General features: G+C 33.8%; 1 protein-coding gene across 3 annotated transcripts in view; it reads right to left on the bottom strand.

Moving 5' to 3' along the window:
• The window catches only part of nmo (serine/threonine-protein kinase nemo), a 132,156-nt gene that overhangs the window by 45,175 nt on the left and 67,968 nt on the right, over positions 1-19,013 (bottom strand). The gene's annotated exons all lie outside the window — the stretch shown is intronic.

The following is a 19,013-nucleotide window of genomic DNA, read 5'->3' as shown; positions in this document are numbered from 1 at the left end:
CGAGTGTTTGTTTATATTAATAGAAGTGGTAACTGGCAACGTCGCGCCGCGCCGCGCGCGCTATCGCTGTCCTGTCGGGCGGTAAAAACGAACCGGCAACGTTTGCGGGTGCGCCGCTCCGAATTTTGCTACTTTTCCATAGAAAATCTTTTGTTTCACGCGCAGGGCTTTGGCAAAACCCTCTCTTTCACTCCTATTGGATTTCGTATTAGGAAATGTACTAAATCTTTTTTCATTGGATCGCAATCGTGAGCGCACCGCTTCGCGCGTTACATTAATACAGTAGGTATTATACAGGTGTATGGGATGATGGAATGATGGATATATTCATTGGTATTAACAGTAGTTTTAAAGATTACGATTGATTTTAAATAGTAATAATTAATGTTAATAATTAAATTAAGGAGTATGATTTTATTATAATTATTTATGGGAGTTCACTGCACCAGCGCTCCTTAGGGCGAGCCGCCTCTGTCTTAAGATAAAATATTATATCTTCACCGTGTGTGACGCGCTTTATACTTCTTCACATACGTATCTAAAGAGTTTTATATGAATAAAGTCGTCAGCCTTTTCTATAGGAGATTTTTTACATAGTACGAGCGTCTGTTATGAATAGTAGGCACGCACACAATGGACAAAGCGTGTGTAAATACCCCATATCGAGAGAAATCTATTACAGTAATCGATTGTGTCATTTTTCAACTGTGACGCGCATTATTGAAGTGAATATATGCAATATTTCACAATGTGGTTTCAATTCAATAGATTGGTTATCACTAATTTGTTATCACATAAACAATACTCATCGATTTGTCTTATAGTTTTAATATAATCGGTAGTCGGTACGTACATTATGATATATTTTACATTCTACATCAATGTTATCATGGATTTATTTTCAGACTGCGCAAAAAACAGTTAATTTCATTGAACCAAACACGGGGTAACATCGACCTACACGTACCTATTCCTACGACCTATATACATACATTTCTACATATAAACCTATACATATATAATCCCGTCTTATCGTACGTGCGGATTTACGAAAGCGCGAACGGACAAAGGCACTACGACAGTGACGGATCAGCCGTGTGACTCAGTGGTCAGGAAATGTGCGGACGCCGAAACGTATCCGCGCCAACGCTTACATGCACCGGGCACAAACTGTGCACGTTTCAATACAATTTCCATGTCTAGGATACACTGTTTATATGCATAAATGTCTATTTGAATATAGGCACATATAGTTTGTTTAACTATTGCATAAACGTGTATAACGTAGACTATTGTAATAATAATTCAGGTGTACAAAGCGTTTCAAATTGAAACAGCAATATGAATATTATGTTAACACTGAAATAGTAAGTAATATACGGCAACGGAATATGTTTACTTGGAGGCGATCAATTTTAAGTGATAGGGCCGTTCCGTGACGTTGTTTATGAAATGCATTTGCTACAATATATTTTGTATTATCGCCACTAATATGACAAAAAACTCTATCCAATAGCACTAATTAAACAACATACAACGAACTCAAACAAACTTTAGCACAAAAACCATACAACACATACATCATCATTACTCAATACTTTATCCGAACAGTACGCCCATCACACAAGTATGAGGTTTAAACAGCGGGTTTAAATAATAAACCACTTTACTGAGTTACATACATATCAATACAGTACAATTTAAAATGCGGCTCTGTCTTCGCTGGCTAGGAAAATCCTGTAGTACCTCAAACTAAGGTAAAAACATGGTCTACGTGTGTTGGCACTTGGCAGGTTTATTTGATAGAATCAATCAATGTCGCGTCTCGGCCTCGCAAAGGAAACTCATTCGACGCGATGCCAATCGGGAGGCAGAACCGATATTGTAATCTTTATATTATAAATCATCTACGTAATTACTGTGTACTCGTGTTAACGATGATTGCTATTTCCTTGCGTTCAATTATACGGAACTATATATGGCGAATGTGATTTTTTATCTATAATAAAACAAGCCTTTTGTAAGTAAGGATGGCAGTATTTAATTTCCTAGCAGGTAGTGTGCACACATATATTAAAAACCTACATAAGAACTGAGATATCTTTCAACTCATAAGATCGCCATTCACAATGAAAGCTTCTTACTTATTAATTCATACCACTAACTTATTCTATAGACACTTCTCTATCATCTTCAAGCAGACAACAAAATGTTCCACAACACAGCCGTCCCATCAGGAACTGGAAACAAGTAACAATTTCCTAGCCATTTTTCCATCCCAGTAATAAATTATAGAATAAGTACGCGTCTATCTACAAAGACGCCAGCCACCGACGCCGCGGAGCGACAAATTTCCGCCTCAGAATTATCAGGATGCTAATCTAGACAATGGAAATTCACTTAAGGGGAAATAAAAACACATTCTGCATCTCCATCTGCATTCATAAATTTTCGAGCAGCTAGAACTGCGACGCAGTTATGACATATTTTTAAATTGTGCTCTAAGCTCGGGGATTTCAGTTCAGATTTGCTAGTTGCATTCTGGGTAAAAGTTCACGTAGGTATAACATGTAAGGTTCGTTACGTAATTGCAGATATGTAGTAACAAAAGAGGCCAATAAAAGTTACAGTAAAATCTTTAACAATAAATAATATTAACATCTTAACCTTTACCTATTTTGGGATGTATTGTGACTAGTTAAGCTTACAAATAAATAATTATCTATAATTAAATCCATGTCCTTGTCCATCCAAAGACAGCCATAATAAAATAGGATCCCGATTCATTAAAACCACCGCTATAAATTATAGCCGTCCAGCCAAGCGAGACAAGATATTTAAATGAACAAAACCACCTCGTATTTAACATTAAACAATATCGACGGTACAATATTGAAAACGTTTCGTGTCCACTTCATTATGCGCGTCTTACCGTCGTAAACAACCCGACTCGTGTTTAATTATCAATGTAAATTATAATCAGAATAGGCAGGAAAAGTCCGCCTTTGAAATGGCCGGGTGAAATTGGTCACCGGTCTCTTGGACCGCAATAATTTCATCCAAGTTCGGGGAAAGGCTCGACCAACATTAGGGTCCAAGAGCGAAATACCAGTTTCCGTTCCACTGGCATGATGTATAGAGATAGATATTTTAGGGGTTCTGTTAACCCACTTTGCGACTTCAACGTGATCCCTTTCGGTACGAGTGCGGTGTTTACATGACACACGACTTATTTTTTCGACGGATAAAGGTTTTTTTGGGATACATTTAACATCAAAGAGCTTTATGATTATTAAATGTGCGTGACAACACGTATCTTTCAAATGAGAAATTATTAAGCTACATATGTGATCCTACAAATCAAAATAACATTTTCCCTGTTTAAAACATGTCATTCGATTTACAACTGAAAGCACAGACAAAATAGAGGCTAATCCAAGCAACTGAATAAACATTTCATCCTCCCGCGCTAATGAGACTAAAATAGCAAATACACAACCTTCGCGAGCCGCAATGAAGTCACATCAGGGACGTTTATCTACAGCCTATCGGGCAAATTTCCAAGGCAAGTGAGGGGGCAGCTGCGGGGGCAGGGGGGCAGGGGAAACTTTAGAGGCGCGCCAAGATGCCTCTCCGGTCATCTTGTGCCAAGTACTGTATAAGCCGCTTACAGATTTATTTATTTACACAACCATCTTGCAAACTGACGACGCACGCACTATTCTATAACCACATAATAACTCAACCTCACAAATGAACATAGTCTGTTTTGTCTTATCTGGAAAATTAACATTTTACTATAATAAAACGACAAGTACCTACATATTTGCATTATAGTTGCAGGAGCAGATTGAAAAATGCATTAAATTCAAAGATTTTCATCACAAACTACCAATATTCCCACCAATCTATACCTATCACAAATTTCGCAACAAATCCAATAAATTACTTTAATATAATCCGTCGAAACGCACCTCACCAATGCGATATTAAATTATGCCCAATTCTGACAAACTCGATCCGTTCGAACGTTTTCCCATTTCATTAAATTTCGCAAATATTTTAATAACACGTCCGAGCTCAGTAATCCGGATGCAAATTGGACCAATTTAATGAGGAAATTTGAATGTGTGTTGCGCTAAATTAATCGATTATCGATTGTTGACATTGTTTAAAAGTGCTCGATTGTATAAGGCGCGGGACATATACAAGCGGCGAGGCGCGCCGCGGGCGCGCCGGGAGCGCGCCGCCGGCGCGCCGTGGGCGCGCTGCCGGCGTGCATCGGGTGCGCTATTGGCATTTTGTATGAAATAATTTTGGAAAGGCGCAACCTTGGCGCAGCCTTGGCACAACCGTGGCGTGCCGTCTCGACGCCTGTCCAAAATTCTTTCATACAAAATGTATAAGAAGGACGTGGTGCAAAACAGATTCAAGAGGTGCGCTTATGGCACGCCCGCGCCCGCGCCGCTTGTGTTTGACCCGCGCCTTATGTATCCAGCTGATGTCGGTTCGTTGCAGTTTGGAGGACGATGAAACACGTGCGTTACAGAAATCGAGATAATTTTACGAAACTACTTATTATTACTACTACTACTTATGATCTTTTGAAAAATTACTTTATTTTCAAAATAATAACCTTTTTATGATAACTATAAACAACAGTCAAGTACCTACAGTCGTCAGTTTTAAAATCATTGTACAATGCAAATAGATTTTTAAAACGGTTAAATTTCTGAAACTCTAGCATTTAACAAACCATACAATAACCGGAATTATATTGATATTTTATACATTCTACTCTTACAATTTCTTAACTCCTACAAATTCTACCCACGCGTATTTAACCTCATCCAATAAAAGTATTCATTTTCATTAAAATAAAATTACATTTACCATGTTCAAGAGCATTGTAAATTGTTAGAAATAATTTCGCTCAAAGATATTACAATTTTCAAAGAAATTATACCTTGTTATTATGATATTAGTCTATTTATGAATAAATTCAGTATAAATTAGTCAAGAAACGGTGATGGCTTAAACAAAATTACTGGTAAGCTTTTCATTATATTCCATCTTCACTTAATTCAAATAACGCTTAGTATTAAATGATACTAAGATAAAATTACCCACAACATTTATCTTGCTAATTTGTTTTAAAGACACGTTTATTTCAACTGCTCCGTGTGTAAATCTTTCAAATAATGAAATTAGCTTGAACAACTATTTCCCGCGCTTTAACTCATGTTTCTTATATCAGTCTAGTGGGAGATGAATTTCCACTACCTATTCGTATATAGGTACTCAGATTCAGATATCATACAACTGGTGTTTGCGTTACTGGAGAAATATGTACGCTTAAACTGAACAATATATGACTATTATATTAAGGTCAGTCAAGTTTTGTCTTTCATTTCGTATACCAATTAGTTTTACAAAACATTTTTGTATCTTCTATCTTATCTACACCAAGAAGAAGCTCAACATTTCTGCAATATTTTTTTGTAAAACTTAACCCCGTTTATGGAATTACTCCTTAACCTTTTAGGAGGCGCGAGGTCATTTGAAATGGTTTTTCCGCGTAAATGTTAAAACCCAACGTACATTTTACTAAGTAAATAGACTAACGCCGATACATAGGTACCTCTCTATACTTATAGATACATAAGATAGAAGGCGGATATTAATTTAAAAGACTAAATAATAAAATCATCTATGATATTGCTTTGTCTTACTATTCTAATGAATCATAGGACGAAGGTAAGGACTTTATAGCTATTCTAATCGTCCATATACATATACATACTTTTATTGAAAGCTCTAGGTTTGGTCGAAATGTATAAAACTATTTTTCGAGATCATAGCAAAACCAGGAAAACAAAAAACAAAGAAACGAGTGCAGGAACAAAGAAATACATAACGATTTATTGGATTTGGAGCAAAACACAGACTATTAATCATAACAATAAGAACGTAGATGTAGATACGTAGCGAAGCACGAAGAAGTACCTAACAATTCATAAGTTTGGCTCTACCTAACGCGCCTAACCACGTAGGTTCCTACCTAAAGTCAGCAAATAAACTAATCGCAGTTTCATCCAACCAGACATTTCAGTTAACAAACTGAACTTAGCACGAGCGCACAAAAACAATACACATCTGTCGGTAACGGCCTTTGCAAAAAAGAGTAAATCCAAAACGATTTGCAGCACTTTTTCCGGCTACAGTGGTTCACTTTTTGCGAACAAAAACTTGGAAATGGCCAATATATGAGTATCGTGAACGCTATAGTTTTGGATATCAATATATTAATACGTGAAGCAAAAATTTTGTCGATATACAAAAAATTCGTGGACAAACGAGTATGATGGTTTTGACCGAATTTCAACAATTGGTTCATTGCGAACACCAGTTTAAATTACTAAAAAGTAAAATAATAAATTACTTACATAAATTTCTGATTCTTAGATACACGTGAGTCGTGACTTATAATTATGAGGAAATATATTCCTCCTCTTTTGCAATAAGGACAAGCTTAACAATTAATTAATTGTTAGAATTTTATTGCTTAGTGATAAGCATATAATGACAATTATTTACCTTGAATAATACAGTTGAAATAGTAACCATTAATAAGTTACTTCTAACTTCATACATATCAATATTCATAAGATATATTTACGTTTCAAATACTTAAAAAATTGTCTTTTACCTACAACCACATACATTTATTAGCAGTACGCACTTTAATAAACATACTTTCAGGGGCAACATTAAATAAAGTCTAGTACAAAAGAAATAACATCAAGCTATGGCACGCAAGCTGAGCAAGAAAGCAGCTCAAATTTAATCTAAGCTAGACCTTCAGCGAAGTCTGAATCCCGTGACACAAACGCGTTAGTAAAATAACTTGAATATATTCGGAGGCTACATTGTTCTACGTTATGCTTGAACCGTCTCACAGTATGTCACAATTAATAATTATTAGAGCTAGCGCGCACGAGCAACTTTGTCTCCGCAACTATTTTGTCTCCGCAACTATTTTGTCTCTCCACCCATGGGCTAGTATGAAAGTGCGCGCACGTAGCGACGCAACTCCCCATATAGTCCAGGAGGAATCGGCGCATGAGTACCGAAAACTATTCCACCTCAATTTTTTTACGTGATCCTCTTCAAATTGCCCTACTGATGATATAAATGCATGTTGCCATGGGGCAACCCGGTGCCATATTGTTTAAACCGAAATTGGTTAAACAATTGCAAGGAATTGTTATTTTTCAACCGGACAAATTTTTTTTATATTTTTTATCGAAATACCAATAAAAAAGGTCCAATTACTTTTCACGATAAAGTTAATATTTTCAAAGATATGAATTTTTTAAGGTTTGAAAAATCTCAAATTTGGGTACTTTCGACCCATGAAAAATATATTTAAAAAAAAAATAATATATAAGTAATATTTTTTTTTCAATTCTCTATACAATAGTTAATAATATTGTTAATAGAGATTTAAGAAAATTTCATTGTTTATATCTGTTTTTTAATTGTTAACTTCGCGCGCTCACAAGTACGCGCCGCTTACCTTTAAGTATCGCCGTCTCTCTCTTACTCATGCGCTGCATCGGCCTCTCTGTGTCTTGAATCATTATTTATCATTTATCTTAAAAACTATCAACTTTATCAAGATTTCTAAAGAGAGCAATCTTATTAATAATTAAATTGTCTACAATTTGTTTCTTATATATTTTTTTCTGAAATCAATTTTTTTAAAGTTATTTAAGCATAAATTGAAACATGTAATTAAAATTACTTTTTTGTCAGTTTATATTACTTTTTTGTTATTGAAACAGCAAGTAAGGTAAAAGACCCAGTTATTGACACTGGCCTAGTTGTTTGACACTCGCAATTTGATTTTAATTAAAAGAATGAAATGTTCTCAAAAAACCAAAGATCTTAAAATTTTTAATTCAAAAATTATATTTATTAATTTATTAGAATTGATTTGTTTTTTTTTTAACTAAAATAAAATTTAAAGTGTCAATAACTAGGTCTTTTACCTTATTAATTACATTGAATAACTTCTTCAAACGAAAGTTATAGATGGAGAAGTATGAAATAATAAAACAAGATTTAAAAATAAGTATTTATTTATTATCAATATTATTTTTATATATTATATTCTTACAGTCTTCTGAATCACAACCACATAGAAGTATGCAACTTATATTATTTTTTTTACAATAACAAGCTTTGGTTTTACAGGCTTTCTTACAATTACACGGTTTTTTAAGATTAGTTGGGAATGGTAAAAAACAAATATAATAAAGGTAAAAAACAGATATAAACAATGAAATTTTCTTAAATCTCTATTAACAATATTATTAACTATTGTATAGAGAATTGAAAAAAAAATATTACTTATATATTATTTTTTTTTTAAATATATTTTTCATGGGTCGAAAGTACCCAAATTTGAGATTTTTCAAACCTTAAAAAATTCATATCTTTGAAAATATTAACTTTATCGTGAAAAGTAATTGGACCTTTTTTATTGGTATTTCGATAAAAAATATAAAAAAAATTTGTCCGGTTGAAAAATAACAATTCCTTGCAATTGTTTAAACAATTTCGGTTTAAACAATATGGCACCGGGTTGCCCCATGGCAACATGCATTTATATCATCAGTAGGGCAATTTGAAGAGGATCACGTAAAAAAATTGAGGTGGAATAGTTTTCGGTACTCATGCGCCGATTCCTCCTGGACTAATACAATTGATGGGAGAGACAAAATAGTTGCGGAGGCCGGAGACAAATTTGCTCGTGCGCGCTAGCTCTTAAAGTTTAAACGACTTTTCATGAAATTATTGGATTGACACGGATCCTTGGTAAGTGTAGATACCAAGTTTGATTTAAATACGTCCGTTTAAGTGGAATCGACTCAGAAGAAGACGGTTATTATACAAACATACAAAAGCGTGTTAAAAGGCATGTCTCTTAATAGATAAGAATTTCTCTAGATCTCGAGAAAAACCATGAAATTTGCATGTAATGTAATAGCATAGCAAATCAAACTAACGCATAAACTCTTGAATAAAACACGGCAATAAAACGCACTAATATCCATAAATAACATCGATGCAATGGACGGATATGCGATAAAGTTCATGGTGCCATTACTACTAGTATAGTATTATATTATCTGTGCTATAACGAAGGACTCGAGAAATAACATAAATGTTATTTACCCGATTCTTTCACCTTAAACGCTCAAGCGGTAAATAAAGCCAAGGTTTAATGGTCCGCAAAAGGTCTTAGTACCTACGCTATTGACGTAGTATTTTTAAATTAAAAAGGAAAATGGCGGCACGTGTTTTCTTAATGACCGTCAGCTTTGAGCATGTTATTTAGATGATTTATAAGGAAGCCTCATGAAAATTGTTTAATTTGAAATTTATATTATGTATCGTCGAATAGCTGTAACAAGCTTATAAAATAAGAATATAGCTGCACACTTCAAACATTCCCGACAAAAATAATACGTATAAAATAAAGTTTAAGATTTCAAGATAACAATAAGTACTCAATAGCCTTTTCAAATTTTCCTTTGCTTTCCTTGAATTTTAAAAACATGCGATATAATTAATTTGACATTACTGCTGCTGGAATATTCATAAGATTCATACTTTAATAATAAAAATGTCCATTATTTATACTTATAATGTTTTATTCTGTGTCGTAACATGAATGGATAAATTAACGCGATTAATATACTACAACAAATAATATGGATTATAATAGACTAGCATTCCGCCCGCGGCTTCGCCCGCTTTGTCTAAAATGTAATAAATTATATACTAAAACCTTCCTCTTGAATCATTCGATTCGATCTTACATAGGGACATAAGGACAGAGAAAGCGACTTTGTTTTATATTATGTAGTGAAGCTTTGTATAATTTGGGCCTAAAATAGCTTTAATATTTTACGGGATTTCATGTAACTTTTTAACGAATATTTTGGGCCATAAGTGTCGAAATTTTTACACTTTTATAGATATGAAACTAAATATTTAATAAGAAGCACCTATGTTGAATAAGTATGTAACTGAAATTCCATTTAAATACAAGAACAAAAAGAAACTTTAAAACAATTATACAAGGATTTTAAAAGTTATGCCAATTCAGGTTGAAACAAAAAACGTTATGTAATCAGAGGTCATGACTAATATGTAAATTAGGTTTTTATCAATTTCTAAAAATAAATAATTTACTGTTAATATTAGCACAAGTATTAATAATATTAAAATAAACACATACGTAACTCTTAACTTAAATGATAATTACCTACAGCCCGTTTCAAAACTTCTGGATATGCTTTATTTAGCTTATCTATGACTGAATATCTAGGCTATCAGCGACTTTATCAGCAAGAAATACTGGCCATTAGACTGTCTCAAATTATAAGAAACATTTCTAGGTATACAATATACATATGACGTTACCTAGTATCCAAAAATTCAGAACTTGAATACATCTTTCTTAAAATGAGTGAAACCTCTTTGCAATTAATTCCAATTAATTAGTGCACGTACAAAGTAAACGGACTTGAATTCATATGCAAATGTTTACCTCTTATATTTAATTTCGTTAAGTGCAAGGCCTATACCTACGAACGCAAAAGTCCTGTTTAATATTCCATACGGAATGGAACTTTTAACTAATGTGAATTTGTATAGTTTTATTGTTTACTAGCTTACCGCCTGCGGCTTCGCCCGTTTTGTCTAAAACCTATTAATTAATTATAAAATACTAGCGGTCCGCCCCGGCTTCGCCCGTGGTACATGTTTACGTTTTCTCTACATAAGAACCATCCTCGTACTTCAAGGAATATAATAAAAAAAGAATTATCGAAATCGGTTCAGCCGTTCTCGAGTTATGCGCTTACCAACACATTTTGCGATTTATAAGATTATAGTCTTAGATCATTAATGATCTAAGATTATAGTACACTAAAACCTTCCTCTTGAAACACTATCTATTTAAAAAAAAACCGCATCAAAATACACAAGATTTAAGCATATAAAGGGACTTAGGGATAGAGAAAGCGACTTTGTTTTATACTATGTACCTAGTAATTAACTGCAAATGTAGTTTTAGATCAATAAATCTATTATGTAGGAATGATACATCCATACGTAATTAGAACATGCAACATATACACGCGTGGGAAGAACATCAAATAAGACGAAGGCGAAGAAAACAAAACGATTTATTTAATTACTATTTGACGCGATATCTTGGTCACAATCAGATTTGACATACTCAATGAAGAGTATATTTATCAATTATAATACCACAAGAGCTTCAAAATTATCGGGTATTTTCCGATAGGTTCGTTGCAAACAAATGAAGGAGTCAAGTTTTTAGTCAAGGTTAAAAAATCACGAGCGCGAAGCGCGAGTGATTTTTCCTGAAAAACTTGACGACTTTATTTGTTTGCAGGGAACCTTGAGGGAAATGCCAGATAATTTTGAAGCTCGTGTGGTATTCGGGAGATTATTTTTCCGTCCCAAATGTCGGCCAATAATTTCACAATTGAATTGAACCTGTCAGTTTGACGTCAACGACCAGAGAAAATTTTCAAAAAATTATCAGTATAATACCATATAGGTTGTACCACGTGACGTCGAATGGTGCAATTCTATTGGTCGATATTTGGGTCGGAAAAATAATCATAGTAATCACAACTCAACAACCAAGTGAAAAAACTATACAATAATACACAACCAATTACCGTATCCAATCATAAAGACATCAATTCCTCCTTGACAACACAACGAATAAAGACATATAATTTAGCAATAGACAGTAGCAGACTAATATTTTAAGCGGCCCACCCTTGAAATCACGGCAGACATGGGGGCCCCGCTATCGCCGGTAATTACTTCGAGGTAATGCTATAGGGGACTCTCAGACAATATATTACCCACATAATTCAGCAAAAACTTTTTCATTTTACCTAGCCTATTGTCGAGTGGCACTTAATTACGTGAAACAGACGAATGACTACGAACTATTTTCATATACTGTCTGCTTCATGATTGTAAAAGGGACGTCAATACATAATCAAAAAATAAACTTTAACGTGCTTTAACCGTATCTGAATTATAAATATTGATTAACATTGTCTCTGAATGTTGACATCATTCCAAGTTATATATTCAATCAATGTATATTTCGATAGTCAGAAGGGCAAACGGTCATCGAACTCTAGGTACCTATACACCTACCTACAGCACGACAGCAGATATTATGTCAACAAATCATAAAAATATATCGCTTCGATTGCAGCCGATGAATCATCGAAGTGTCGCGGACCTTGCGTGATAAATTTTACGGCTTTTTAACCGCGAAAAAATAATGAAATTGATTATAATAATCATATAACTACTACGATAATTGAAACAAAGAAACAAACAAAAAACAATCATAAAACAAACAATAATATGCATTAACAAAAGATAAAACTTTCTATATGGCTACCTATTTTTATGTGTATTTATTGCTACCCTTTTTATTTATTACAGTACCTAGAGTAATAGACAAAGAAATTTTTATATAAAAAAGGCATTGGCTCCGTTATTTGAAAAACGATCGACACGACAAAAAAGTTGAACCAATTAAGCCAAGAAAAGATTGAAGAAGACTATTATTATAAAAAATGATCGTTTACAATGTTAACAATAGACTTTAGTTAAATAGCTGTATATAATATGCACGCTATTTTTAATTAAAAAAAAAATATTCTAAATACTAATTCTATTCGACATGACAACTTAAATCAGCCACTCACATAGCTGCAGCAGGGGCAATTTTGAATTTGGACTCTTAATTGGCTCCTTAATTTTGATGTAAGCAGGGGCAATTAAGAGAACAACTGAAATTGTTCTGACCGCCGACCAACCGAGATTATTCCAATATTGCCCATGCGGCAGGTACGTGAGTAGCCGGCCTTAGGAGCCCCTCTGTATCTCGTCTAGTTTTAGCTGCCTCGATGTAGTTGCGTCCTATTTTATTCAGATTAGATCTAGCCAATTAGTGCATTTGATACAAATACTAAATGTATTTATTTTATGTATGTTCAAAGCTATTCAAAGAAAAACAAAATTTTATCTTAATTCGCCGTTGCCCGTTACATACCAAAACTATAAAATAACCGTAAAACAGATATGAAGACGTAAATAATTCTACCCGTGAACTTTCTTAACAAATACACTAAATTATCCATTTCTCTATCAAAAACACTACTTTTACGAAACTCAATATATTCCCAATCAGTCTTAGAGTCACACATCGTAAATATGAATGGAGTTCCGTACATCATTTATGAAACTTCTCCCTAAGAGCTCGTAGAAAAGACAAAGTATTTACAAAATAAACACTTCCCACCTCCTCAAGCAATCCCTAATTAATATTTCACAAACGGTCATAACACGTGAGAATAACTCTAACATTAGCTTCATAGTTCGTGTAAATGGCCCGCAATGATGGGCCATAAACGAGCCGGTTGCTAGGCAACAGTGTATCTGAGACTCGCGTGGGTGTGTTCCAATTATGTAATCAATATCCATGTTTACACACACACACCCACTCGGCTTCCCTGCTGCGATGGGATTGAAGGGTAAGTCATAAAAGCCATTTTTTTTGAAATTACAGAGTTTTGGTAATCTGGGATCGTCTATAGGTAATTGTTGCCGTAGCTAATGTGATCTTCTATAATTGAACAGTCTAGACATTATGCTTATAATCTAAAACCTGATTGTCCTTATCATCCTAATAACATTATTTCGAGTATAGCAAGTGCATGACATTTATCGGAATTAAAAATAGGTAAGTAATGTTCAATAATAGCGTATAATATAGTCTTCACTTATTCAATAAAAATGTGTCGAAGAATTTAACAAAGTAAAGAATTGTAATTGAAAATTTAATATCCTATTTCATAAAGCTAAAAAAATATCACAGATGCGATGTGGAAACATTACACTTATGTAAAGTTGTAACCTCTTCATAGTTGTAGTCGACGCAAATGGTACATAATGATGCGTCATAAAATGCGTTATGCGACGGTTGCTAGGCAACGGCATTAGAGCATAGAGTAAACGTTCTACCAAGGGCAATACTCGATATGAAATCATACGTTGCCATGCAATATAAAGCTACGTAATATAGCGCCTATAAAACTTTCTATGTATAGATACCTACATGAACTTACAAAATATACTACGCTAATATTTTGCAAGACCTTATTGAATACAAGAATTGCCATGATTTTGAAGTTGCGTAAATATAGGTTACTAGGTTTCTAACTAACTGCTAAGCCTAGCCCGCGGCAAAGCTTGCGAAAGTTTCCCGTCATCGAGCGGTATTCCTTAATTACTTCTAAGTTCTAACCCATATAGTTTACAAATATACTCCTTATATCTCTGGGCTTAAAAGGTTTATACGTACTAGTGTTCAATGTAGCTCTTTGTGAAAATTAATCCTAATATTATATAATAACTGTAAATATGTGAAAATTTTGCTGATAAACACAGAATTAAGTATCTAAATTATAAATAAAAGTAAAAGTAGTATATATACTTAATGTAATCGAGTAGATTTCACCCCTAGTAAGGACATTTGAAATCTATAACTGTAATTGCTTATTGAATTTTTCCCAATTAACTTTAACATCACCTATGCCAATCTTCAATCACGCGTCATCACCGACCTTTGCCCTTTTGTCCTATTAAAAACTAAACACCACGTACCACCTTCTTATCAAGTCGTACCCTTTCGTTAATGACCCATTATGCAGACATCAATACAACTTGATTGTCCATACAGAGGTCACTATTACAGCCATTATAGTGAATTGATAACTGAATCACTGTCGAACCTTTCTTACTCGTCATACGCCTGACCTCTTGACATACACGTCCACCCATATTGCGTTGATGTAATTATAACTGTTCTATTTTATTCACCCACGGGTTTCATTGGCGATGTACACACTATTATATATTTGATTTTTATGGCAAGGAGTTTTCATTTCGTTCGTTTCAAAACAAACTATTTACGTTTATATTTGCATGATCATTAATTTAACTTCTCTAACTCCCTTGCTTTTTAATGGATGGTGCAAGAAACAACGTAGATTGTTTTTGCTTTTATAAAACTTAAATTTAGAAAAAAATATAACTACGATGGAGTTAAAATTATCTTATTGCTCCCCTAAGACAAGCTTAAATATATACTTGAAACTATAGCTTGAAACTATACAAAGATTAACATCTTCCATTATTTAATTAGATCAGCAAAAACAAAACACAATTAGTCGTGACGTGGCGAGGTCAAACGCTCGCGCCTTCTAATTACTGCGACAAAGACAAAACACTTCGATGGCAGCGATACAAAAAGAAATGTCATGTGGAACAATGGAGTCGAGGAGCACGTTTGGCGGAAACAAAGGGAAGCGCAGTTGCAGTGACCCCCGTTGCAATGGCCGAGAATATCGTGGACATGACGCCGCGTCAGCTTGCTTCCGCGACGCTTGGCGCTGTGTGCCCGTTCGCGCGAATTCATTATCCAACTACATAAATACATAATATATGTGCATTATATCTTTGTTATAACGTATGTTTAAATCTATCTACCTAATCTAGAGGTTAAATCTAATATTACCTAGTGTAATAGAAAAATAGTGTCCTCTAAACAAAATTATATTCATTCGGAGAAATATAACGTGTTAGAATCACGAACGATGTTGAGTAAGATAGATAAATCTTAATTTCAACACCGCGTATAAACACGACGTAAAATACAACACTCAACTTATTTTAAGTGTAACTTCATAAAATACTGTTTTCGTACCTACCCACTTATAGACTATAAACGGCAAAAACATGAATAACGCCCCGTGCCTAATATTATCCAGCATATCCATAAAGCGCCACGAACAAAGAGATGTTAAAATAAAATATTGACGTCTTCAAGAACAGTGGGAAACTAAGAATGGCCATTGAGCCCCAATAAAGGAATATTTCAAAAGCGCTGAGAGGCGTCCGTTAGCCGTTGCTCAACGTTTTTAAATGGCAATTTTGAATTTTCCATTATTGTTTTCTGAATTCATTCGAATTAGAGCTTTGTGTTTAGAAGGGAGCGTTCCTTGATAACTGTCAAGACGTAAAGCCCTTGTTCCAATGGGATCCAGAAATAAAACTGATTTGAATACTCGGAAAGGTCGTCGCTACGTGAGGCGGGAAAATGTAAATCTTGTCGGAAAATTGGTTCCTATTCATAAAAATTATCTATTTTTAAAATTACGTTTGTTATTTCGGTTTGGTTTTATGTTAAATTGGTTTAGTTTACGATATTACCAATGGTATAGAAATAAGGAGTACGTGTTCAAACACAATATTTAAATTAGAAGTAATCAACTGTCAAAAATATTCTAACAAAACAATAGAAAAAAATACAGATAACAATGAAATCCACGGAAACGAAAGTCTTAAAAACTTACAACTAACATTCAATGTCACATCAAAGCGTGAAAATCGTTCACGAAACCGAATAAAGATTGCTCTTAAAATGTACAAAAAAATTGCATCCACTCCACAACAAATAAATCAGTTGTATGCCGTCGCAAATATTTCTCTGTCACACACACAGCAGAGGGGAAATGAATGGACGCCACTGCACTATATAAAACGGGAAACACTTATTTCTATTTCGGCTCCGATGGGAATGAATATAAACATGTCATCGGTACACTTTGTATAATTTCCAAGATGCAATACGAGTGGCTTTGGTTCTCTATAATAGTTAATCGTGTGTACACGCGATCAACTTTGTTGCCCATATGCAAGAACGATGAATCAGCTATATATAAAGAAGACAAAGCTATATGCGCTAGCTTTATGCAGGGCAAATTTCGGTGTCTGAAGTCATATTATGATGTTTTTATTTTAATACTGAAACATGCAGAAAAGGATTCAAAAGTTTTGAAATGATATAATTAAATGATGTAAATCTATTCTATTAATTGTAATATTAAATGAAATCTGTATTGTTCATACAAAAAAAAACAAATAACATAAGTGCCCAATACGATCTACACTTGATGAAACCCAGTACCGTAACTAAAAGTTCGCGAGTGAACCAACTCCCAACTCCCAATGCACGCAAGTTGGATACGATGATTGGTTGTTATTTTCTTTGTGTAACGTCACTAACGTTAGATAAAGTGCTTTTGTTTTACACTTGCAGCTGACATTTATATTTATAACGCTCTCACGCGTTTATGACTAATATTTACGTTCGTGTGCATTACTTTCGATTATATCGCGGATATGGCCATAAAATATCTGTCGGAATGTGTATGATGAATTCCAGGAAATAATGTTAAATTTTATATTGTTTATTTATAGTGCTCGTAACTCGAACGACATTAGATAATGTATTGTAAAAGATTTCCGGTTTTTTTTTTTTCAAAGCCCATAAAACTGTTCTTCACTCTTCGAAACTACTTTTCTCTTTGGAACAGGTTACTATTGTAATAATTAACATGACGAGTTATTTTTAGCCCTCCAAATAAATAATTCATATTGCAGAGTATTTATTATTAATTCACACCAAGTTTGAAGGTCAAATGAGTAATTTGAACAAGGTCTACGCAACCGAATACCTACGTGACTATATTAATTCATCAAAAACTTCAAATATTTGTATGCCCTTTAGCATTACCTAATACAAAGAATATATTAAATTATGACATTTGACAACGGACTAAACTCATATAACTATTCTGATAAAATTATATGATTACTGATTAGATATTTATCATAATTAAACCATAACGTAGTTATTATATGACGTTTATAAAACAATAGTTTTAAACAAGTTGTAACCAATACGGAAGATCTAAAGTTATCAATAAAAACCTCAAATACATAAGAAGAAAAAAAGACCGTGTGTGCCGAGCACACGTGTCAGAAGTAAAACTTCTTTGGTAAGATTCGAAGATACTAAAATCGTCGCCTTACTCCATGATGTGACGGTATTGCCATGACGCGATCTTGAAATTTTACTGTCAACGTGCCTAAAGAAGTTTCACGGACGTTCAAGCACCCTATACAACATTATCTACAGCTGATATAATATAAACTACAACTATAAAGGAGAAAAGTGTTCATAATCCACGAACTTACATTGTAATTTGTATCGCTGTGAACACATTAAGTTCCCCTTTTGTTGCCCTTAACGGATAATAAATCATGTTATTCATTAAATGCGTCTTAAATATTGTACTCGCGAAAAACAACTGCTGAGTCATTGCTTTGTTCACACACAGCGCTTATTAAAACTTTGATTTATAGTTTTATTTCATTTCAAAATAGAAACAAAGAAAGTTCTTAGAATGTAACAATTTCATGTAAATAAATTGTGATGAGGAAATCAACCCTTACGTTGCCTACGTACAGATTTAAGGTAGGTACGAATTTAGAAAGACAATAAATGCATGTACCTACCTAAACTTATATTTTTGAAAAGATTTGGTAACATTTTAGTACAACGAAATCCTTTGTGAATGTTTTATTTCCAATTTATTTTATTCAAAGTTATTTCGTTCAAAAACTAATAACACACATTCGTCTCCCATATGCGCCTATAATTTCGGTTTTATGATTTTAACCAATAAACCACACATTTTCGAAGGGAGTTCGATAAAATGTTCGTAAAACTGTTTCCCTTGCGGCCATATGAGTGGCATTTGAAATGAAATAAAATTTCAAGGGGAAACAACAGCGGGGGTGGATTTTATTGAATAGCTGCACCCTACACAGTGGGGTAAAGGGAAAAATAATAAATACTATAATTGTTTTAATTGTACTCCTCCATACGTCGTTATGTATGTTATCTCGTACGTAGTAGTTTCCTAAATTATGATGAAATTCAACAAACGTCAGAAATAATA

Source organism: Colias eurytheme, chromosome 9 (genome assembly GCF_061535395.1).
Source record: "Colias eurytheme isolate Ceu_HAF_F1 chromosome 9, ilColEury1 Martin Lab GWU primary, whole genome shotgun sequence".
Lineage (NCBI taxonomy): Eukaryota > Metazoa > Arthropoda > Insecta > Lepidoptera > Pieridae > Colias > Colias eurytheme.
The sequence above is the reverse complement of the archived record's forward strand: the minus strand, read 5'-3'. Positions and strand labels throughout refer to the sequence as shown.